Here is a 26010-nt window from a genome sequence, read left to right on the forward strand (position 1 = left end):
AAGTGGGATATCTTTGTTTCCATATAAATAAGCTCAAGATTCTGGGAGGAAGGAGGTGGGGATTGTGACTTACTGGAAGATGTTATCTGCAGAAGGTGATGTTACATAGTTTACTGCCTTCTAGCGTGGATTTGTATGTCTATTCCTGAGCCTGTTACTCAGTGTTTTATGACAAGAGATATAAGGAGGACGAACCTGGGTAACACTGAATTTGATTGTAAGAGATATTTTGGAGTTGATTTTAGAGGAAAAAAAACGGTAGCACTGACACAGACCTGAATAGCTGGTACACCATACTTATTTCACTGCTGGGAAGAAGAAGCACTAAACAAATGAACATATTTCCATATGGAAAAGAATAAAGTGATCAAGGATAGTCAATTCAGAATCAAAATTAATCAACCTGAAGTTTTCAAAGCAATAACAAAGCAGAGATGAGGAAAATTCAGTGAATGCTGCTTGATAAAATTCAGAAGAGCAATCAAAAGAGAACTGGTTAAGCAAAGATATTAACAGATATGGGAAAAGACCTAGAAAGGGAATTAATAAGAATGGTAACTTAGCCAAACCCAGATGTAGTAATGCATACTGGACGGTATCTCAAAGTGCTTAAATAGCCTCCTTGTGCTGAAAATGCCTTTTTCTCTCAGTCTACTCCTTTCCTGGAGAGGAACTGGCAGGGTGTTGTCATTTGTGCTCATTAAGCAGGAGTAAAGCTAGAGGATTTGGATCTGTTGTCAGCTACCTCAGCTTCAAAAACTACATCCCTTAGCCTAAACGATGATAGTTTAGTTTCCTTTAACCCCTATTTCTGATATCATCCACAAAATACACACAGACAGATAACTTTATAGTATATCCTGTGAAATGCTTTGAGATATCTCAATGACACAAGGCACTAAATCAAATTCAAAGATTATCATTCTCATGAATCTATGGTGCATTTACTCCAATACTGCTATATCCTTCCTGTATTGAGGTGCACAAAATTGCATGCTATACTCCAAACTGCAGTCACTCTCACCAGTGCCCTGTGCATCCTCAACCATACTTTCTACTTTTATATTCTATGCCTGTAGCTATGAACCATAACATTCAACTTTTATAGTAGCTTTTAGTGATCTGTTTACAATTCATAAAATCACAAGATTAGTTTGGATTAAGAAGGATCTTTGGCCCATCAACTATGAGTTTAATAGTTCCACCATAACTGCGTCTTCAGTTACTGCCTTCAGCCACTATGCCCCAACCTCTGGCAATCCCTGCCTCAATCGTCTGCCTTGCCCCCTCTTTACCTGTCTTTCCCTTTGACCTTGCCAATGGTCATCTCCCCTCTCTCCCCAGTTTAGCATCAAACTATGCTATTTTTCAGTACTTTGGGACATTTTTTCAGTATCTCAGCACTCCTGAGGTGAAAAGCGCTATATAATTGTAAAATTGTTGTTGCCCTTCAGCACTCTGAGACTCTACCTTGTGTGAAAGCCACTGCATAAATGCAACATGTTGTTGTCTCATTATCTTGTGTTAAGGGCCTCACTTTTCTTACCTTTTCCTCCACTCCCCAGGAGTATTTGTTTCAGAAATATCTGTCAGAGGGCATGATGAATCAAATGGCCTTTTTTTTGTTCCATGATTTCTTGTGTTAGAAACAAATTGTTCACATTGATTTAAACAAGTTTGCAGTTAAACAGGGTGCACTCAGCACTGGTCCCAGTCTAAACTTGTTCACTGTCATGATTTTTTGTGTGTGCACATTGTGTAAACCTTTATAGGGATTGTTTTTCATTACTTCTTCCTTTCAGTAAAGGATTGCACCAGGCAGCAGAGGGCTGCAGAATGCAGTAGTGGTAAAGGATTGCAACAGGAATCACAATTGAGCTAAATTGGCACTGCCAGTTTATGCTGGTTTGCAGCTGAATCAGTACTCTTAAAACCAACTCCCATTCACATTGGCTCCAATTCAACTTAGATTTTGTTGGGGCTGCTGTAAATGAAGATCACAGAAATAATTTGCAGCCTATTTCCATGTCAAAGTGGCCTCCCATGTGTTGTACACTGCAGAGTAAGCAAGGACATTCAGGGATTAGAATATGTTTTGTTTGGCTTAATTCAACTCCATTATTCAAGCATTAGTTTTGGCAACAGCAAATATAGCTGTGAGTGATTTGAACTGTAATCCCATCAGAAGCAGGCAATCTCCCCGCACCACCTCCACCCTCCAAAATAATAATAATAATAATAATCCTTGCATTTGATATAGCGCTTTTCATGTCGGGAGGACATCCCAAAGCGCTTTACAGAACACACTGTAAAGTGAATTGACTGTATATTTGTGGGCGAACGCGGCAGCCAATTGCGCACAGCAATGTCCCACAAACAGTCGTAGATTGAAAATGACCAATTTATTATTGTTTTTGGTTTTGGAGGGATTATTATTAGGCTCTGTGTGGAGTAAGGAAACTTGCCCAAGGTTTCGCCCTCTGCCTGGAATTGAACTCGGGTCTCTCACTTGCAAAGTGAGTGCTCTAACCAGTGAGCTACAGGACTCCACAAATAGTGCACTTAGTTTCTGTTCGTTGTTGCTATTTAATCCAAAACAAAGTGAACGAAAGGAAATAGCTCTGCAGAAGCTGTGTAGCCAAATGGTCATTTTCGTTATCTGCAGATTGGTCTGATCTAAAGCAGCTCACCTCTGCTGAGAGAAACACACACATTCCTCAAATACTGTAATTTGTTGCGAAGGAAGACACTCCCTGTTTAGTTACAGTGGGACCTACAGTTCTGACTTCTCTTGTTTCTGTCACTCACATCCGCACCCTTCCCTACTCTCCTCACTTATTTTTCCGTGGTTACAAATATTATTTTCGTCAGGGATCGTCTGCTTTAGCTCTGCTTTACATATGCTTTACATAATCAACCGACAGCTGCAACTTGTACAGAGAGGACTGTATTAATTCGTGGCAATTCTTTTTAGCTGGAATAATTATCTCCAGTGCAAATAGAAAAGAATGGCTGGCCCATCTTGAACCATTCAAAAGGAAATTGGATAAACACATTTCTTTTGGTCAGCCTGTGTTTAATCCACGTGAAAGCCCAAACTACAGTAAATAGCCGGCTTATTGGACTCTGGGCATTTCTGTGGCTCCACGTGTGTGTAGAATCCCACCGGCCCATTCTCCTAGGGTGAACCCCTGCCTCTCCGTGCTTCCCGGCTTTCAGTGGCCAGGGATATCAGTTTTGACTCCATTTGAATCCCCTGAGCAGAAGACAGCTTATTCGCTATCTTCTGCTCACGGGATTCAAACAATTACAGTAAATATTGGTATTTATAGGCATTTTTCAGCAATTAAAACAGCCGATGCTGAGAAACCAGCATTGCAATTACATTCAGCCTACTGGACTTGCTCTCCCAGAGTCCAAGTTCATCGTCCTCACTTTTAAATCCAACCACTGTCTTGCCCCACCCTACCTCTGCAACCTTCTTAAACCCTACCAACCCGCCCATTTCCTCCACTCTGCAGACACTGGCCTGCTTCACGTCCCCCACCTTTTCCGCCCCAGCATCAGGTTTTCAGTCTATCTACCCCCATCTATCTCCTTCTTGGAGATCCTTCACCTCACCCCTTCCCTCACCTTTTTCAAGGCCTTCTTCTTCGACCTCATCTTTGGTCATCTGTTCCCACCCCCACCCGAATCCAACCCCAGCTTGGGTGTAAACCTCGACTGTCAGTGCCTTGGGATGTCCTCCTGACATGAAAGGAGCTTTTTGAATGTAATTTGTTGTTGTTGAAAGTGGGATTAATAAAAAGGGAGATTTAAAATACTGCCAGTGGCACAGACACAATAGGCCAATTGCTGAAATGTATGTTTTTATGCTATCTATGATAAGATGATGCAGTACATTATAAGTACATTGCTGTGAACTCAACGTTAAATCTTTGTACAGTCTGCTGTCTGTTGTGCTGATATATTTTGCTAAGGAATGTTTACATGTGGTTGGGAAGATCAGTGTTTCCGGTATTAATGGCACTGGCAAGCTGATCACTGAGGAAACAGCTACCTCTGGATAGCTTAGCTCTTTGATAAGAGTAAACTTTACCACTAGTACTAGAAAACAATCTCCTCATCTATTCTTCTCTCTCACTGGGACCTCATATACAGATTAGGTTAAGCAGCTGAAGGCAAATGCTGGAAAAAGTCAACTTTATAAACGCGTCTGGTTTCATACAAAATCTTTGACAACACTCTGCCCATTCTTGTTGAATTTAGTCTAAATTTTGAAGCTGATTTCTGCAGTTCTGCAAAAAAAGATTCAAAATTAAGACTATATTTAAGAATTTGCCAAATTCTAAATACTCCGGAATGTTAAGCAAATATAGTAAAGTTTGACCTAGGTGGGATTTTTCCCAGCGACTCTGTGTGAGTCGCAAAACTTCCAAAGGTTTGTCGCTTTGCTGTAGTATCAGAATTGGGCTACAATAATCCTAACCCATTTAAACATAAGGGCCTTTTACTCCATGCACCATTGGTCTCATTGGTGAATTCAACCACATGCTCCTGAGATGAAGAGACTGTGTTCCAACATTGATTTCAGTGCCACCTCTCGAACATAAAGAAGGGTCATTGGCAACAAAGCAAGTGAGATCTACCTTATAATGTGATTGCTGTTGGTGGCAAATATAAATGCCTACCATGGAAGGTGTGTGCCAGAGATTGTCTCCTCCTGGTAGACTTAGGTAGCTCTCACAATGTCAGTGCAGGCCATTAATTAGGTTCTTGCTTGTTTTTGAAAATATATATTTATCTGTAAATATAATATTTGGTACAACAAGCAACTGAAAGAAAACACCACAATGTACAACATCTGTTACATTTTTTCCTTGTACCCCAATACAAAACATTTTGTTCTTTACTTTGCATTCCTTTTCTTGGGGTCACTCTTCTATACAGTGAGTGTCCCTTGATGTTGACCTGTGTGCGGTTGGGACCCTAGCGTGGCGGCCAGCGTAGGAATGGCTCCGGTTGGGGTCAGGCCCCATCTGTTCTTTGCCGTAGCTGTGCCGAGCTGCAACACGTCCAAAGCATGTAGTCCCTGGTGGCGGAGTGTGCAAGCCTGCAGCAGGCCCTCTCTGACATGGTGCTGTGCTGGTACACCAACTGGTTTTGGGTGCCACAAGGGCTGCCTTCACCGAACTGATGATCCTCCAGGCGCACTCAATGTCAATCTTACCATGTATCCCCGGGAAGAGGCTGTACAGCACTGTGCTCTGTGACAGCGGGTCCCCAGGTACAAACAGTGAGAGTAGCCAGTCCATCTGTTCCCAGACCTCCTTTGCTTACCTGCACTCCTGGAGGAGATATTCCACCATCTCCTCACCTCCACAGCCGTCCTGAGGGCAGCATGTGGTGGCAGCAAGGCCCCGGCAGTACAGGAAAGACCTGACTTAGAGCGCCTTTTTTATCGTCAGCCAGGCCGTGTCCTGATGTTTGTTGGACAAGGCTGGTGACAAGGCCTTCTGCCAAACGTATCCCCCTGGGGTACCCCTTTATCAGGTCCATCCCTTCCCCCTCTCTGACAGTCCTCACTAACTCTCGCAAGGATCACTTGAGTGATTGCGTGCAGGTCTGCGAGGTTACGAGATGTGAATTTCGATGTACGATAGGTGTTTTGGCTCCAACTGTGTGGGGCATTTTGAGGCAGTTCTGCCAGACCCATCCTTCTCAGCACCGGTTAGAGGTAGAAGCCCAGCATTTGCTGCCTGCGTAGCGGGGCTCCAGGCACAACACAACCTCAATGCAGCTACACATAAAGGTAGCCGTGAGGATCAGGGTTACATCGGGGGCACTCTTGCCTCCCTTGACCGGGACCTTGAGGAGTGTGGTCCTGTGGACGTGCTCCACCTTGGATGCCCAGACAAAGTGGAAGATTTCTCGGGTGTGCTTTGCGGCACTGGTTGGTGGTATGGGCCAGATTTGCGCCATGTGCAGCAGCACCGAGGCGCCTCGCTGGACTGAAAAGACCGTCTCCAGAGACTGGGGAAAGTACAAGGGCCGAAGCCGAATGTCTCCATTCACAACTCACAGATAACTCCCCATGCAGGATCTCATGCATGCACAGATGTTTACATGTTGCTGTGGGATTTCCTTCCTCCTCCCAGTTTAAATAGAAAATTCCACAGCACTGGAAATTGTAACATGACAGAGCTGCTTCTGCTGGAAGTGGCTGTATATCTATAATATTATAGAGGTCCTAAATTCTACAAGTTTTACGTGCCAAGTGTCATGAACTTGTGGTTCATCGGTTGATAGAAGTTAAAGTGTTAGTTATTCCAAAGTGGTGTCTGCTCAGACATTCACTAAAGATGGTAATAAATGGTTTGGGTTAAATGAGTTTATGTTTGTACATGATGAAAACAAATCTGTTTTACTGTCATTGGCAGTTTAGAGTTTCCAATATACTTACAAGTAATGGTTTCTAATGTGAATTACTCACAGTGATTGGTCCTGGTCCTACTACAATTTACAGACCAGTCGTCAACTAATTTGAATTTAGTAGGTCAGATGTAGCACAGAGGTTGGGTTAGTTTGAAGTGTAATATTCATGAAAATCTTTTCCTGATTATTAAGGAGAGCCATCTTAATGAAAAGGCGTTTTTCCAAAACTGTGTTTGTTTACTTTTGGTGTGAGTAGTGTTTTTCCTCATCGCTACAGAATGATACTATTATAATACAGTGCATGACAGATTCTATAGCTTTCATCTGGCAGAAATTAAGCTTTGATTGCTGTCCTGGCTGGTCCCTCCACTTATCAAACACTGGCTTCTTCCACTCCTCCCAACCATCAGTGGGCAAGCTTTCAGCCATCAGCTTCCACTCTGTGGAACTCCATCCTGGAGTCCCTCTGCCTTGCCAAGCTTCTGCCCCACTTTCATATCCCACAACCAGACCCATCTCTTTGATCTGCTTTCAACCATCTTCCTGCCCACACCCCCACCCCCCTCCCCCCCAATAACTTGGGATCCTTGTCAGTCATGTGAAGTGCTTTGAGATATCCTACCAACATAAAAGACACAATGTAAATTGTCGTTTTGTTTTTACATTTTAGCTTTAAAATGATCAGAATAGGAACTTCAATTGCCCAGATAAAAAACAAACTAATCATTTTCCTAGCAGAGACGTAATACTGTATTATTTCTCAGTTTTCAAACCTTCCACATGATCTGAGAGATGAGAAGTTGAAAGAGGGGATTCTGAACGACAGTCGCTCACAGGCGATTCTCATAAAAATGAAAGAGCATAAATGACTCAGTGGCCCATTGACTCCACTCCAACTCCTCTCTTCCATCTCTTACTGATTTTTTTTCTGTTGTTAGCCAAGCTTCCTCCCAACTCCCAAAAGATTTCAAGGGCCAGATTGAGCCAACAATCTGCCTGAGAAGGAGCTCTGACAACACATTACTCTTCTGTCCTCCCAGCTATAGATATCTTGTAGTTTGCAGTGTCAGAATAAGGAAAGAGGAAATAAACAGTGATATACATTGAAGATGCTTATCTTATCTCCTTCATTGCTACAGCGATAGAAAGTGACAATAAACAGAAAAAAAATCTGTCTGGAGGGTAAAAGCTAGTGGAGTTCTGTAGAAGTCTGTTCCGGGTTGTTACTGATTCACACTATTCAAAAATGATACGGCAAAAGGTTACATTGTAATATTATTAAGGCTAGTATTATAATATTATTTAATATCATATTTAAAATTTTAAACAATATTACATTTCAAGATAATGATAATAAGATTAAAACTGAAAACATTTCAGACAGCCAATTTTGGCAGCTGCCTGGTATAAGGGCAGATTGTATTCATGGGGTCTGGGCTAATTAAGTTGATAGGTAAGGATATCGTAGGAGGATTTTAATAAACACAATGCATATTTTAACTGGTAACATAATAAACATATACATGATGAATGGGTATCATCAGCAATCCTTAAAGAAAAAAAGATTTGCCTAGTCAATCAAAGTATTCTGATGGTGCATCATTAAGACGGTGTCAGCCTGAGTCAATTGGTAGTACTCTCACCTCTGGGTCAGGAGGTTGTGGATTCAAATCCCATGCTGAGACTTTAAACTCACAGTCTAGGTTAAGTTACCAATACAGTGCTGGGGAAGTGCTGCATTGTTAGAGGTGCCATCCTGGTGTTCTGGCCAGCATTCCCCTGGATAAAATTGGTCATTTACTTCATGGCTGTTTGTAGGATATTGCTCTGTGCAAATTGGCTGGCGTGTTCAACCTACTAAATATGATTCACTACACTTTACAATAAATTCTGTGAAGCTTTTTAAGATATACTCCTGACATGAAAGGTCCTATATCAAATACAAGGATGATTATTAATATTATTATAACAAGATATTGGGAGGCATTTCAGCTTTGTCTGATTATAAGTTGATGCAGGTTATATTGGACCTGTAGGGACATGTAACCTACTATCAAAATAATATGCAGTGGTGACTTGATCATGGGCTTTCAATTGGTTAGATATCTGAGGTCTGAAATGTTTTCATAGTTTTAGTCTTACAATCATTATCTGAAATTGTAATATTGTTTAAAATTTTGGAAAATACTTGAATTAAATCTTAATCTGCATGACACATTTTTGGAGTTTTTAACTTGGATGCAAAAGATGAGACTCCCTTTGTTGACATTGTTAAGGTTGTATTCTCATTTTAGATAGACACTGTACCTGGGAATTAGAGCTGTTAAGGGACATGGAGAAAAGATTGAGAAGTGGATTAAAAGATCTTCATAATAAAATAGTAGAACTGGCTTGATGGGCCTGAATGGCCTCCTTTTGTTCCTATATACTAATGCCATCTTTCAGAACGTGAGTTCCAATTCTTAACGTTAGGATAATTTAAAAACAATCTAGTGGTGAATGCTTGATAAGACCAATTCTGATTCAGAATGAGATTTTGTTAGAAACTCTTCCTTTCTTTTAAGGAGAATGACGTGTATATCATTTATCTATTGGTGTTGGGTCATAATGACATGGCTTATAAACTACAATAACGATGCGGTTGACTTGTGGTATTTCATCTCATCTTTGTGGAAGGAGCTCCAAAAACTGATAAAGTCAAACTGTTTCAGTTTAGAATAACTGGAAAACGAAGTCATTGCTTATTCTGAAATGTTGCTAAAAAAATTAAACTTCAACCTGACAGCATTTGAATGGTGAAAGCAGTTAAGGAATTGACATGTTGTGCCATATGGTGATAAGAGTTTTGCTTGAAATTCTGACCTTCCCTCTCTCCAAAAACACACAGTAAATTGCTGATCGTAGTTTGACTTGACAATCTATCTGGAAATTGTTATATATACATATATATAATATATACAGCTTGTTATATATATAAAAGACAGAAAACGAAATGCCCTTTAATGTAAAATAATGTAAAATAAACAGCTGGAAATCAAAGCTTGCTAAGAGCTGCAGAAATATCAGGCAATTTGGATTCCCCTTCCTATCTACTTGAACATCTCAGTTTTTCTTGTCGTCATTCCCTCCACACCTCCAAAAAAATATGTAAGGCAGCCTGAAACTCAATACAGGAAAACACTTCCATTGTCTCTCTTTCCAATTCAAGGGCGCAGGCAGTTAACATCCCTGACTGCTTCATGGGGTAAAATTGTTTGCTGGATGGTAGCCTATCTGCATCCAACTTTACATCCGTAACAATACCCAACAACACAAAACCGAAATCAGGGCAACGTTGCCTTTCCTCATATTGTGATCATGTACTCAAATGTTTCTGGTACCCGAATGGATGGCACTTACCTGATGGAATTTTATTCCCTCTCTCCCTCCACCTATGCCTGTGAACTTCACTCTGACCTGATCCTCGTCAGATTAGTTAGTGCTCATTGTCCTGGGAAGATGTTACCAAAGCAAACGTTTGTGAGACACGAAATGACCCCAAATGGTGACTGGGTTTTATCACTTTTATTTTAATTCAGTCATGAAAACTACAAGTTAATTAAAAAGAAATAAAAGCTTTTTTTCCCCCTCGGTTTCCTGTTCGTCTCAGTGACATTGTTTAGAAATTTAAAAGATGATATTGTGTGCTCCAACGAAGGCTTTGCTGAGAACTTTACGATTAATTTAGTGTAACATTGTGAACTGATCCCTTGACGAGGCATGGGAAAGGTTAGGATTCATCAGGCCTTTTTTTTGGACAAAGCATTTTGAAAAACATGATCCTGCAAAAATCATATTTCAACTGTGAATAACATACTGACATAATATGCCAGAAATATTGTTCATTTCATTACCAAGGCCAATAAAGAAGGAACAGTTCTATAAACCAGGGCCAAGCTAACATCATCAGCCTTTCCGGGAGAGTTTGGAGTAGGCTCTGTTGCTGCACCATTCAGAGATAGTTTACATCCACGGTATTAGACACTTCAAATGATCGTGCTGTAGAAGATCCCATATATTTTGCAGTAAAGTAGCATTTCTGAGGTGTGACACAAGTATGTTTGACAAAGAACGTGGAGTCCTGTAGCATATTGGGTGGGGGACTTGGATTTGATTCCAGGGCAGGATGAAACATTAGGCAAATTTCCTTACTCCACATGCCTCTGTTTACCTAGCAGTAAGTAGGAACTCTGTTAGTCAATTGTCAGATTGCTTTTCTAGGAGTAATAATATCTTCATAAATAAATAAATATAATAATAATAATTTGGTCACTCAATCCATGACTGTTTCTGGGAAACTGCTCTGCGCAATTGGAAGCGCTTTGAGACATCTCGAAGATGTGATTAGGTGCTATACTAAATGCAAGTATTATTAAAGAATTAGAAGTTGCATGTCATAACACGGACTGCATGGAATGATTTGGCAATGCAGGCTGTTAGAGCAGAGGTGAATAGGGTGTTAAAACCCATGCCTCGTCAAGGGATCACATCTTAATCACATGTAGAGGAAGAATATTAAAGCATAATAAGAAAGAGCAGGGAATTGGAATTCAGTTTAGGATAGCTGACTTAATTGGAGAAGCAAACACCTGCACTGCAGAAATACAGTTGGTTGAACGGTGTCTCATTGTATTGTAAATTTCTATGGTTCTATGTTTAGACTAGGTTAGTCTAAATTTGCAACTCCTTTATCTAAAAAAAATTGAAGTTCTCATTTGCATTATTTTTTGTTGGGATTCTTTAATAAGGACCTTGATTAGAATTCTCATAAACCTTTGGGAACTTTGCTCCAGAAATGGATTGTATCCGATCCTTTGGATCAGAGTAGCATGTATGCAGTTAGCAGCAGACTCCCATCCTGTGATTTACATTCCTTATTAAGGAATTCCATTAAGAATTACCCTAATTTAGACACCCATATTTTTAAACATTTCTTTTCTCTGGAGCCATGATCATTGTATTGCAGGTGAAATAATTTGTGTTAAAAATATGAAAGCAACACAACAAACATTTTGTAAATACTGTTCCACAGCAACAATGAAAAGACACATTTATTGAACAATTGAACAGCAGATTCAGCCACCTAAATTTTCAGCAAATCGTCCAACCATTCTGAATCCCTCTCACTCAGCTGTCAATCACAGTCAGCAATTGAGTAATGATGGGACAATTTCTCTATTAGTTTCAATCAAAGGGGGTCAAAATATATTTGGAAGAAGCTACGTTCTCAGGTTCATATACCATACGATCTTTGTTAGAGCAATTAATACCAAAGGTGCCTGCAGTTCATAAAGATATCCTGGAACCTGCTAGAACGGACACAGAATGCATCTGTCCGTTGGCAAAACTTACTGGCCCAAATTATTTGCAATTTTAATTTCTTAACCGATTCCTTGTGTTAATTAGTATAAGAAAGGGACAGAGAAACTAGTTTAATTTTACCTCAGTTCTTTGTTGACCAAGAATATTACACAGAACTAATAAACTTAGAATATTGAAGAGGTTCTCCAAATTTATTAATTGGATAGATAAAATGGGTGCACAGTGTTGATTATTGCAAGTATCCTTTACATATTACAACAAAAGTGTCAAGAGGGAGAAACTAACAGCACCAAAGGATTGAATACTATCTATTCACCTCTTGAATCTGGGATAAATTCAGTCTAGACTGAGGGATTTACTGTGGTCTCCACTCACACAAAATCTCTATATATAACAATCTTAAGTAAAATGAGCTGAGCGAACTTCAACCTAATGCCTTGTATGTATTACTGCCCAGGCAAAAAGCATCCATAATTTCATAACTTAGCACCTCCATTTTCATGTTTGTTTTGATGCTTCTTTTGTTGTACGAGAGACTTGGGTTCGATTCCCAGCAGGGTGAAATGTTGGGCAAGTTTCCTCACTCCACATGCCTCTGTTTACCTAGCAGTAAGTAGGAACCCGGTTGTTAGTAGATTGGCGGATCGCTTTTCCGGGAGTAATAATTCTTTAAGAAAAATTAATAATAAAAAATTGGTCACTTCAGTCCACCACTGTTTGTGGAACACTGCTGTGCGTAGTTAGCTGCCATGTTTCACCCACAAAATACATGATCAATTCGCTTTACAGTATATTTTGTAAATCGCTTTGAGATGTCTCAATGATGTGATATGGAGCAATATTTTGTGTGCATAACGCAGTAGCCAATTTCGCACAGCAGTGTCCCACCAACAGTCGAGGATTGAGTGACCAAATTATTATTAAGCATGGACACAGTTCTGATCAACTTGATATTATCCAGGCCTCAGAGGCAGTGCAGAGGAAAGCAGTAAGGATGATCCACAGTGTTACAGGAATGAGCCATGTATTGGTGATTAAGCAAGCGGGTGCTCTCAACCTTCAAAAGAGATGTCTCCAAGATAACCTTCTAGAGATATATAAGATTCTAAATGGGATTGAGAAAGTAAACCTAGAACAATACTTCAGATATGCTGAGGGGACAGGATTTGAGCTGCAAAGGTCAATTTCAGGATAGACACCAGGAAGTATTTTTTTTCCCCTGGAGAGTAATCAATGACTGGAACAGGTTACCAGGAAGGGTGAGGCCAGAAGCTGGACTTGTTGAAGAAACAGCTTGATGCTATAATAAGAGGGTGGTCAGGAAGGATGTTCTGGAAGAACTTTCGTCATCTGATCATTTCTTGTGATCTTGAGGGCCTTAACTTTTATCAGCTGCTTGTGCTCTTATAATAATAATCCTTGCATTTTGATTTAGTGCCTTATCACATCTTCGAGGGGTCTCAAAGTGCTTCACAGAATATACTGTAAGGTGAATTGACTGTATATTTTGTGGGCGAAATGTGGCATCTGATTGCGCACAGCAGTATCCTACAAACAGTCGTGGATTGAGTGACCAATTTATTATTGTTAGTCAAACATTTTTTTGAAGGAATTAGTATCCCCGGAAAAACAATCCACCCATCGACTAACAATCAGGATCCAATTTATTGCTAGGTAAATAGAGGCATGTGGAGTAAGGAAACTTGCCCAACATTTCGCCCTGCTGGGAATCGAACCCAGGTCTCTCACTTACAAGGCAAATGCTCTAACCACTGAGCTACAGGACTCCACTGAGCTATGTCTCCATTATACAACTATGATAGACACAAAGTACATTCTTGCACTTGTACAATGAGTATCATTGTTAGTGTCCAGGGAAGAGAACTGAGCCTAGAGCCTCTAGCAGATGGAAATTGACCAATTGCTGAACAGTAATGAGTTTCCTGATTGAGTTGGCGAACTTCCTAAATTGTTCAGGTCAAGTTTTACTGCATCTCCACATTTGTATTACTTTCTGCTTTTCTTTGGAAAGCTCATAGATCTTATCTTTTGTTGAACTAGGGTCAAAACAAAAGATGAAAGGCTGAGTAGGATGAAGTGACAAGTTACAGATAATTTGAAAAAATGCTTTGAGTAGCCCGCGGTTGATGTTTCGTGGCAGTTATTTAGTGCGTAACAGAGCATTTTTAAAAATTCTTTTCGGCACCACAGATTAAGTCGACACTTAGCATTGTTTTAGTAGCTTCTTGCTTTTAGGATAATATTTGGCATGGATTTACAAGTTGTATTTGAGACTCGTAAAAGGAAATGTCTGAAACATATTTAATCCTAAATAGTAGTATACATTTTTCTTGCATGCAATAAGACAGCATTATAAAACTGAATATAATAGCAACGGATAGACACAAAACAATTGTTCTTTCAAACTCTTAAATATTTTGTAAAACTATTTTTTGGAGAATGTTGTGCTGATTATTTTAAAGTTAGATGCAAAATAAAGCTCATTTTACTTTGCTCCTTTAATGTGCCTCAACCCCAACATCAGAAAAAACACCATTGTAATATTTTCCATTCCCAAACCAGGCAATCTGTACTCCTCTGAGTGAAACTGTTAATTGTGGGACCTCAGTTTAACATCTCCTCTGAACGATAATACAATGCAGCACAACCCTGACACAATATTGGAATGTCAGGCTATAAGTTCAAAGTCCTGACGTGAGATTTGAGCTCACACATAACCTTCTGACCCAGAGGTGAGGATACCATAGACTAAGACAGACTATCAGAAAATTATACTAAATTAATCATGTAAATACTATTATAGTATGGATAATATCATAATGCATAAAATAGAAATGTAGTATATTGGAGATCATTGTTGATTCATTCAATATATTTTTTTCTTAAATTAGTTTCTGTAATTTTCCTTAAATTGTCTTACCCTCAATCTGGTAGTTTAAAAGAAATGTTATTTACAGGATTGGACCAAAATTAACAATCAGAACATAGCCAACCTAAAAACAAGAAACTAGATGATTCTTTTCTTTGTTGAAGCTACCATGAACAAGCTTTGTTTTACAGACTCAGTTGTTAATTGAATCTATAATATGCCAATTGCTAAAAATAGCAATCTTTTTGTTAAGTGTTAATAATGAGAATTTCATTATGTACACACAAGGAACAAAACATTGACAATGGGCACTTGATGTACTTTATTGACTATTGTCAAATTGTACACCAATTTTCATCCTTTCCATTTGATATTTCACTGAAAAAGGTCAGCTGCTTTGTTTATTGCCTTCCATTCATTAAATGGAAATGACTATATATCACAAACTATTGTTGACGACAGACAGCCCTTGATGTCTAGTATCTTGTACTGGCTGACATCCATACCATCTCCTCTCAAACACTCTTGTCTTTGTAGCGCTTGTTGACAGCCTATTCTAATTGTGCAACGTGACTATCAGCCTGGTCAGATAACAGCTATTGTACTTGGTACCAAACAAAACTACAAACTGTTGTTTAACATAAAATGTAGAACTTCTGGTTGATGGAATATTGCTTTTAAAATAATTTTTCCTTTGATTATTATGCTTAGCACCCTGACCATTAGTACTGTTTACAACACTGCTGATTTATATGCTTTTATAAAACGTTTTTTCTTTTAACCTTTACATTTTTAATTTGAATTGCAAGGAGTGACCACAAGACAAATACATAATTTCCTTAATCTTGCAAAGGGTGCAACATAGGTGCTGCTGTTTGTTTATTATGTTTGTGGCAAACCTGCTTTCAATTTATTTCAATTGTTCACCCCTAGCTCACATGACTGTAGCTGCTATCTGACCATCAAAGTGTTCGTACTTATAATGTTTTTACAAGCCCTGTGTTATGAATCCTCTTGAGCATTGAAGAATTAGGGAAGCTAGTTTTCTTGCCATCTGCTGAACCTAGAAGAAGTATTTGTGTCATATCTCTGGGTAAAACAACAACAGCTTGCATTTATACAGTGCCCCTCATGCTGGATAGCTTCTCAGAGCGCTTGATGCCTTGTATCTTGTACTGGTTGACATCCATACCACCTCAGGTAAACGTACAGCTTCATGTTGCAGAGGTACAGTTTTTCATCTGGTTTACAAGCTGTTAAACTGTGCTGAAAATGCAGAGGAGGCACATCAATATAATGGTAGAAAAATACTTCTCTGTTCAATGTAACCTCCACTCTCATTTTTAATAAAGATCTGTAAAAGATTTCGAAATACTGTTTTCCCTTCCTTTTCCCTTACACTCAACTCGGGTTCATACATTGAAATTACATTTAAGATCATCTGTTAATATGGGGCCTCTCCTTTATCACTTTCCTCAGTGAGGAACATAGGAATGTGCAGTCCGGAAAAGATCATTATAGTCCATCTGACTCGTCTCATTTTCCAAATGTGTACCACCTTTCCCCAAGGAGTCCTGTAGCTCAGTGGTTAGAGCACTCACTTTGCAAGCGAGAGACCTGAGTTCAATTCCAGGCAGGGTGAAACCTTGGGCAAGTTTCCTTACTCCACACGCCTAATAATAATCCCTCCAAAACCAAAAAACAATAATAAATTGGTCATTTTCAATCTACGACTGTTTGTGGGACATTGCTGTGCGCAATTGGCTGCCGCGTTCGCCCACAAATATACAGTCAATTCACTTTACAGTGTGTTCTGTGAAGGGCTTTGGGACATCCTCCCGACGTGAAAAGCGCTATATTAAATGCAAGGATTATTATTATTAAGTATTGTCATATTCTGTCTAGAACCTTTGTTTCTTTGCAATAACTTCTTGATAGACTTATTACCAAATAAGAGTAGTTTACATCGCTTTCTACCGAGTAGTGTTTGCCACCTGGTCTTTCCAGCACTGTAATGTGGTTCACCTTACCAGGAAACCACTTTAGGTCTTCTCGTACATGCACAGAGTTGTACAATATGTCATCATGAGCCACAGTCAAAGCTTCTATTAATACAACATACAACCAGCCTAAATTACCACTAGATTCCCTTCAGAGAAATAACAACTTCCTCAGATCCCACCTCCAGGATTAAACAGGAGAATGCTTAGTTTTTAAATGTGAAATTTGATACTTAAAGGGAAATAGCTCAAATGACTGCTTATTAGAGCTGACTAGTTATCCAAACTACAAAGTACTTGATTAGCCAGGATTTTGAGTGAGTGACTAGTTATGTGGAGTTGACAACTTTGGTGATCCCATTGGTGAATTATAAGAGTTTGATTGTTCGATTGTATATATTTACTACAATTTACTGCAATTTATTTGCTATGTATCAGATGCTAACACATTTCATATCTACAAGTGTTAATGCGTCTAAGATGACAGTTTCGGAAATGAAATGCAACTTGAAAATTCTGAAAATGCACAGCTGGTTAACCAGGATTAGTGGAAAGAATAGAATACACAAATATTTTGTGTAACCTTTCGTCAGAACTGATCAATTGTTAAGAGGGATTACCTCGACATAGCTCCTCTCTGCCCCCATTAAAAAAATCCTGATAATTCAGGCACAGTTATAGTCTGCCCCATGATCACAAAGAGACCTGATGTTTCAGATACGTGATTATTCCCTCAAGGTCATCAATGAAACAAATGCTATGGGTATAAAGCTCTTCTCTCGATGTTCAAGGGAAATGGAAGGTTGGAGCTGATCCTGGACAATCAATACCTCTGTTGCACACATTGGCGTCTAACATGCAGATTAAATTTAAATTCTTAAAGCATCGAATCTGAATTAACAGATTGTGCCAGAGGTCCCTCTCCCACAACAGTATTCTTTGAGACATCCACTCAGTGTGAAAGTGCCATCTAAATTCCGCTTACAAATAGAATCATTGCACTTCATAGTAAAATACTTTGAAGGGCTTGAAAATGTCTTGATGAAATGATAAGTGTGCACCAAGTCAAGTAGTAGTATTATTATTTTGAATATAAATTGCTTTTCTCAATGACACATATTTAACTTTTGGCTGCTGGTTAGTGAGATAGGAGCTTTAATCTTAAGTTATTTAAGAAAGAGCTCAATCTAGTAACAGAAAGATCGTAAGGTGGGTATTCTCAAAATATGAAATTAAATGAACTACAAGGCTTTCTTGATCGGAATTTATCTTGCAATCAGGGTTTTTTTTCATTCCATCAAAGAAAATATATACAGTAAATAATACTTACATTTAATATCATCTAACATTATCAGAATGTCTTAAAGTGCTACTTTGAAGATTGGTGACTGTGTTATTCTGGCAACATGACATATAAGGAGAGAAATTCCAGCTAGACATTTGTGGAGTTAATGACGGAATTTACAACCGGTGCTAAAATCCTAGCAGAATTCTATGGGCCTTTTCTTTGGTGTAAATTATTCCACAATTTCACTAAAAACCTGACTCAATCCTTATTAACAAGTGAGGTACAAACCAGCATTAGTTTACTTTGTAAATTCCAACATTATAGACTGCTTTAAGACCACCATTAATTTACGACTGTTAAGTCTTGGTGCAAGCATACTATTGGTTTCTGTGGAATGGCCCAACATTGCTGATTGGACAACACGTGATGGGGGCCATGAACATGATCCTTTAACTTAAATATTGTTTTCAGCTATTTCTGTTTTCAACCATAACTGTTTCTGTGTGTAACTGGTAGACAATACATATCTTAACAGATATTCCTCATTCCAAACTTTATCCCACACTTTACTGGTCTTAGTAAAGGTCATAGGAGGGGGTTAGACCTAACAGATCTGGCTATTTTTGTGGCCTCGCCTTGTGCTCAAAACAATGGTATTTTATCCTAGGTGATGTTCACTTTCAACAAAGGCTTTATAAACGGGCAGCCTTCCATCAAGGTGACAGGGCAGCAGCAGGCTACAGGTGGAAAGGCTCCAGAAATACTCATTCTCCAAGTTAATAATGTTACCTACAACCTGAAGCTTACCTGAAAAGATCCCCTACTCAGGCCTACAATGTCATCTATTTGAGTTATAACAACCTTTAGACTTCACAAATACTTGGACATTGCTTTATCAATCTTATGGAAAGGAAGCAGCACCTTAAACATCTTTCCAAGGATTTTCTTACAGAGAACAAGAACAACAACAAAAACTTGCACTTATATAGCTCCCTTCATGCATGGTAGCTCAGAGAAGCAACCTCCAGTTTAACTTTACTGGTTTTGATCCTGGCAGGCTCAATCACTCTGCTCTCCAGATATAGGAATCTCCTTCCCATGTGGTAAAAGTGATTCTCATACGCCTACCATTCTTTTCATTCTTCAAATGTCTGTGGTCATTTATTAATACAATTTGTCATTCACTTCATGGCTGTCCGTGGGACGAATTGTACAAATTCACAAATTGGCTGCCGTAATTGCCAACAAAATGCAGTCATTATGCTTTATAGTGATTCTTGTGAAGGGCTTTGAGATATCCTCCCAACATGAAAGGTGGTATATCAAATGCAAGGGTTATTGTTATTATTAGAGTATGCTTACATCTCTGTCTATTTTTGTAATATCTAGGATATGGATGGTAGTGATGAAGAAATCTGAGGGCACAATGCTTTTATTGGCTTTATTTACTCTACTGTTATTTGGCAACATTTTTATATATCTGCAATGAGTTTGAACATTTGATGCCTTTCATAAGAAGAGACTATGCATGCAAGTTCCATCTATCTGTTATCATTTTCTTTATGTTAAAAAAAGTATGACCATTTATTATTCTAATTTCTCCCCGATGGCATAATGTTATTTGTCCCAGTGTCTTGGCCAACTATCTCCCAAATAAAAAAGAAAGTTCATTCACTTCATGGCTGTTTGTGGGACATTGTTGTGTGCAAATTGGCTGCCATGTTCGCCCACAAAACACACACTATATATTAAAGCAGTGGTTCTCAAACCATTTTGTGTTGTAGTCCCTTTGAGTATTAATGTCCCATGTATGGCATGGTCCTACTAGAACATGCCATGTTTGTGTGCTCCTCAGGAGGTATGGGCTCATCTCCCCTTAGGTCTCTTTACCCTGGGCTGGTAGATGACCAATAGCCCCCCCACCATTTGACACCTATTGGTGTAAGTATATCCTGTGAAGTACTTTGAGACACCCTCATGACGGAAAAGGTGCTATGCCAAATTGTAAGGATTATTAAAAGCAGGTTCCTGGGCAGAGTGGATGACTGTACTCCAGACTCTGGAAGATCCTCTCTCTTCTGTGGTTGTTAGGGAATGGGACCCTATTAAGCTGCCTAACTACTCTTTCAGAAGGCCCCTGCATGCTAAGCTGTGATTGACTGCTTAAAAGAGCAGGCACAGCCACAATAGACCAAACGGCCTTCTTCTATGCTGTAAATTTCAATGGTTCTCACCCGCTAACTGACATTAACTCTTTCAATGGAATTTCATGCCTCTAATCTGTGCCAACAGCAACCCTCAAACAGCGATGAGATAAATGACCAAATTTAAACTATTTTTGGATGATTGGCAAGAGACAACTTTGTTCCTTCTTGAAAATAGTGCCAATGGATCATCCTGCCTTTAACATCCTCCTGAAGTACTAAAAGGAGAAAAAGAACCCCTGTTTAGTTTCTCATTTAATGTTAATTTGGTGCTATTAAAATTCCTTTCCGGTATTATTGCAGTACTGCCAACAAATTGCTAAATGTTTTGTGACTACCTATTTTTGGAGCATTCTGCCAAAAGTGGGGTCCTGTAGCTCAGTGGTTAGAGCACTCGTCTCACAAGCGAGAGACCCGGGTTCAATTCCCAGCAGGGTGAAACCTTAGGCAAGTTTCCTTACTCCACAAGCCTGATAATAATTGCACAAGAAAAAAAATAATGAATTGGTCACTTCAATCCACGACTGTTTGTGGGACACTGCTGTGCGCAATTGGCTGCCACATTTCACCCACAAGTATACAGTCAATTCACTTTACAGTATATTCTGTGAAGTGCTTTGAGACATCTGGAAGAAGTGAATAGCGCTATATCAAATGCTCTATATCAAAGAATTATTATTATTAGGCATAGCACATTTAACGATACACAATTATAATGGATTGTTTATATAATGTGAACTTGAATTTCATACCCATGGGTATTTGTGGGCAATTGCAGCAGGCAATTTGGTGCCACGCACTACTATGAGGGAATGACCAATTTATCTGGAGGTTTTTGACGAGAACACTGGGAGAAACTTTTCCAAAACATGTTATAGGATTGTCCGTAAATAGGCAGACGGACCTTAGTTTAATGCTTCATCCAAAGAATGTGTTTTTTTAATGCAGCACTCCCCCAATACTGAGAAAAAGCAGCACTCCCCTTGTACTGCATTAGCGGGGTCAACTAGACTATCTGCAGCTTAAATCCTAATATGAAGTTTGAACCCACAATTTTCTGACACTGAGATGTAAGAGCTATCCGCTGAGCCAAGCTTAACCAAAAGGTCAGCTTCTAATGCAATGCAACCCTTTGTTTCAGTGTGTAAACTATAAAGATGATTAATGACCATGTGTTAAACCATGTATAAACACATATGTGCAGAGGGAATCACAAATCTCCTAATTATGTAATTAATAACCAATGAAAAAGATTGGTAGATAATTACAAACATACACGAGAGTGAAAATTCCACCTGAGTCTAGATTTATTCCATTAACAAAATATTTTAGAGCGCCAGAATTTGTCAAATTCTTAAATATAGTGTTTAACTTTGAGCTTGTTTTCTGTAAGTTCTCTTAAGAACTGCAGAAAATTGGCTTCAAAGTTAACATTTGCAGATTCTGAAATATTAAGTTATTAGAGTAAATCTGGTCCCAGGTGGAATTATACTTCTGTGGTCTACATATGCTCTGTAAAATGTATATACGTATATAGGAAAGATACGCAATGTGGAAACTGAGGTGGAGGGGTAGCCCTGCTAATAAAGGATGGGATAAAAACAGTAGATAGGAAGGATTTTAAATCAGAAAATCAGGGTATAGAGTCAGTATGGGTGGAATTATGAAATAACAAGGGGCAGAAAACACTAGTGGGAGTAGTTTATAGACCCCCGAACAGCAGTCATAGTATTGAATAGAGTATTAACCAGGAAATTAGCAAAGGAAATACACTAATAGTGGGTGATTTTAATCTTCATATAGATTGGGAAAACCAAATTGGCAAAAGTAAGTTAGAGGAGGAGTTTATAGAATGCATTAGAGATAGTTTTCCAGATCAGTATGCTGAGGAACCAACCAGGGAACAGGCGATTCTAGATCTTGTTTTGTGTCATGAAATAGGCTAATCAGCAATCTGGAAGTTAAGACTCCTCTAGGGCAGAGTGACCATAACATGATGGAATTTAGCATTAAGTTAGAGAATGAGGTAGTTAAGTCCGAAGCAAGGGTCTTAAATTTAAATAGAGCTAACCTTGCAGGTATGAGAGAGGATTTGGCTAAAACAGACTGGGGTATTAGATGAAAGGATATGACAGTAACCCAGCAATGGCAAACCTTTAAAGATATAGTACATAATTCCCAGCGATCACGTATTCCTTTGAGGAATAAAAATACCATGGGAAAAGTGGCCATGGCTAACTAGAGCAGTTAGGGAAAGTATAAATTTAAAAGAAGAGACCTATAATACTGTCAAAAAGAGCAGTAAACCTGAGGATTGGAAGGGCTTCAGAGACCAACAAAGAAAAATTAAGAAACTGATTAGGAGGCAAAAAATGGATTATGAGGGCAAACTAACTAGGAATATAAAGACAGACTGCAAGAGTTTTGCAAATGCGTAAAGAGGAAGAGACTATCAAAAGTGAATGTGGGTCCATTACAGGCAGAGACAGGAGAAATTATAATGGGTGATAAAGATATGGCAGAGTCATTGAACAAATACTTTGCTTCTGTCTTCATGTTAGAAGACACTGAGAACGTACCAAAAATAGAGCGGAACCAAGAAGCTAATTTTAGTGAGCAACTTAGGAAAATTAACATCAGTAAAGAATTAGTACTTGGGAAACTGTTGGTATTGAAAAATGACAAATCCCCTGGACCTGATGGCCTGCATCCTAAGTTTTAAAAGGGGTGGCTGCTGAGATAGTGGATTCCTTGTTTTTGATCTTCCAAAATTCTCTGGATTCTGGAACATTTCCCATTGATTGGAAGATCACAAACGTAACACCACTATTTAAGAAGGGTGGGAGAGAGAAGATGGGGAACTATAGACCAGTCAGTCTGACATCAGTGGTAGGGAAAATTCTAGAATCCTTAATTAGGGACGTTGTAGTGGAATACTGAGAAGACCATAACATGATTAGGCAGAGTCAACATGGCTTTACATAAGGGAAGTCATTTTAATAATTTTTTTAGAGTTCTTTGAGGATGTAACTAGCAGGTTAGATAGGGGGGAACCAGTAGATGTAGTGTTTTTAGATTTTCAGAAGGCATTCAGCAAGGTGTCACATAAAAGACTGCTACACAAGATTAGGGCCCATGGAATTAAAGGCAATATATTAGCATGGATCGAAGAGTGGCTAACGGAAAGAAAACAGAGAGTAGGGATAAACGGGTCCTTCTCAGATTGGCAAGATGTGTCTAGTGGAGCGCCACAAGGATCAGTGCTTGGGCCTCAACGATTTACAATCTATATCAATAATCTAGACGAGGACATGGAACTTAAAATATCTAAATTCGCGGATGATACTAAGCTAGGTGGGAGAGTAAACTCTGAGGATGACACAAAAAGATTGCAAAGGGATATAAATAGGCTAGGTGAGTGGGCAAGAAGGTGGCAGATGGAATATAATGTGGGTAAGTGTGAAGTGTGGAGACCTGTAGCTCAGTGGTTAGAGCACTCGCCTTGCAAGCGAGACACCTGGGTTCAATTCCAGGCAGGGCGAAACCTTGGGCATGTTTCCTTACTCCACACGCCTAATAATAATCCCTCCAAAAAACAAAAACAATAATAAATTGGTCATTTTCAATCCTCGACTGTTTGTGGGACACTGCTGTGTGCAATTGGCTGCCATGTTTCGCACACAAATATACAGTCAATTCACCTTACAGCATATTCTGTGAAGCGCTTTGAGACGTCAAGAAGACGTGAAAAGCGCTATATCAAATGCAAGGATCATTATTATTTATTATAAGTTATTCACCTAGGTAGTAAAAACAGAAAAACAGATTATTTTCTGGAGGGGCAGAGACGAGATAGTGTTAGTGTTCCAAGGGATTTGGGTACACCAGTCACAAAAAGTTAGTATGCAGGTACAGCAAGCAACTAGGAAGGCTAATGGCATGTTGGCGTTTATTGCAAAAGGGTTAGAATACAAGAGTAGGAAAGTCTTGCTGTAACTGTAGAGGGCCTTGGTGAGATCGCACCTAGAATATTGTGTGCCGTTTTGGTCTCCTTATTTAAGAAAGGACATATTCGCCTTAGAGGGGGTGCAGCGAAGATTCACTAGGTTAGTTCCTGGGGTGAGGGGGTTGACCTATAAGAATGGGTTGAGTAAACTAGGCCTATATTCTCTAGAATATAGAAAAATTAGGGGTGATCTTATAGAAACATATAAGATTCTTATGGGGCTTGACAGAGTAGACAGTGTGAGACTGTTTCCCCTGGTAGGAGAATCTATAACTAGGGGGCACAGTCTTAAGATTTAGGGTCAGCCTTTTCGAACAGAGTTGAGGAAACACTTCTTCACTCGGAGGGTAGTGAATTTATAGAATTCTCTACCCCAGAAGGTTAGAGATGCTCAGTCCTTGAACATATTCAGGTCTGAGATTGATAGATTTCTAAAGGATTGAGGGATTAAGGGATATGGGAATAAGGCGAGCAGATGGTGTTAGGTTAGAAGATCAGCCATGATCTTATTGAATGGCTGGGCAGGCTCGAGGGGCCGAATGGCCTACTCCTGCTCCTAATTCCTATGTATGTATTTACACATGGCACACAATAGCTTTATCTAATCTATAAACTGTTCAATGGAACAGTAGTACTGATGTTTAGGTATACAGTATTTATTAATAATAATCCTTATGTGTGGTATAGCGCCTTTCATGTTGAGAGGACATCCAAAAGCACGTCACAGGATATACTGCAAAGTGCAGCGTCTGCATATTTTGTTGACAAACCAGCAATGACTGTCAAGCACACGCCTGTGTTCATGCTTACATGTGTTGTGTACATGTGTGCGTCCATTTATATGTGCTGGAGGAGCATGTTTGTTACATCAGTCCTCAAATCTGTTGAAGCTCTATGTATGAAACCGGATTCTACCATCAAATAACTTGGCAAACTTTCATGGTCCCACCCAGACAAATTTGCAATTAGTTAATAACCCAACTCCCTAGCGCCTTTCCACAGCCCCATCCACAGCTAACATCTGACTGCCTTTGCCTCTGAGTTTGCAAAAATATGTGCCACTTTTCCTATACACTCCATTGCAGTACTGGGGGAAGTGGTGCATGGTTGGAGGTATCATCCTTTGGATGAGATGTTTGCTTGTACACAAGGACATTATAAAGATCCCGTCACACTATTCAAACAGAGAAGGGAGTTTCTCCCAATGTCCTGGTCAACAATCATCCAAATAAAATTGATCATTCACTTTATGGCTATTTGTGGGACATTGCTATGAGCATATTGCTGTTTGCCCATATGCAGTCACCAGTCTCTGCAGTAAAATTCTGCGGAACAACTTGAGACATTTCAGTGACCTGATAAGGCATTGCATCAAATGCTAGGATCATCATTTAGTATTATTTGAGGATACCAAGCACATATGGACCATTCTTACTGCAATTTTTTTCTTTAAGTTGTGTTTATCACATAAGAACAATACGCTTGTAATTTGCCCTGCAATCATTTCCTTAAAGATTATCCCAGTTTAATGCAGTTAGTGTTCTTATCAAAATAATTGGTGAAGATCATACATAATTATTCAGCAGTCTTCAACGGTATTGAATTTGAATGAAACTTTTTTTAATATTTATAGAAATTCATTGCATTGAAAAGAAATAAATCCATCCATTTACTAAATGCACCAAAACATAAACCTCTGCTTAGGCTGTGTACAATTCAATCATGTCCAAACTGCAGTTTTTCTATGAGAAAAATAATGAACTATAAAGCTTAGCACTTGCTGGGTACATGCCTAAAATGACATTTGATACCGGGAATGTTTTCTT

At 39.2% G+C, this 26010-nt stretch overlaps 1 protein-coding gene and 1 non-coding gene across 3 annotated transcripts in view; one reads left to right on the forward strand and one right to left on the reverse strand.

Annotated features, from left to right (window-relative positions):
* Nucleotides 1-26010, forward strand: part of LOC103177515 (rho GTPase-activating protein 6) — a 301249-nt gene that overhangs the window by 136260 nt on the left and 138979 nt on the right. The window lies entirely within an intron of this gene.
* trnat-ugu lies at nt 13512-13583 on the reverse strand. Its single transcript has one exon. It is a non-coding gene; the product is annotated as a tRNA-Thr (tRNA).

Source organism: Callorhinchus milii, unplaced genomic scaffold (assembly GCF_018977255.1).
Source record: "Callorhinchus milii isolate IMCB2004 unplaced genomic scaffold, IMCB_Cmil_1.0 Scaffold4, whole genome shotgun sequence".
Taxonomy (NCBI): Eukaryota; Metazoa; Chordata; class Chondrichthyes; order Chimaeriformes; family Callorhinchidae; genus Callorhinchus; species Callorhinchus milii.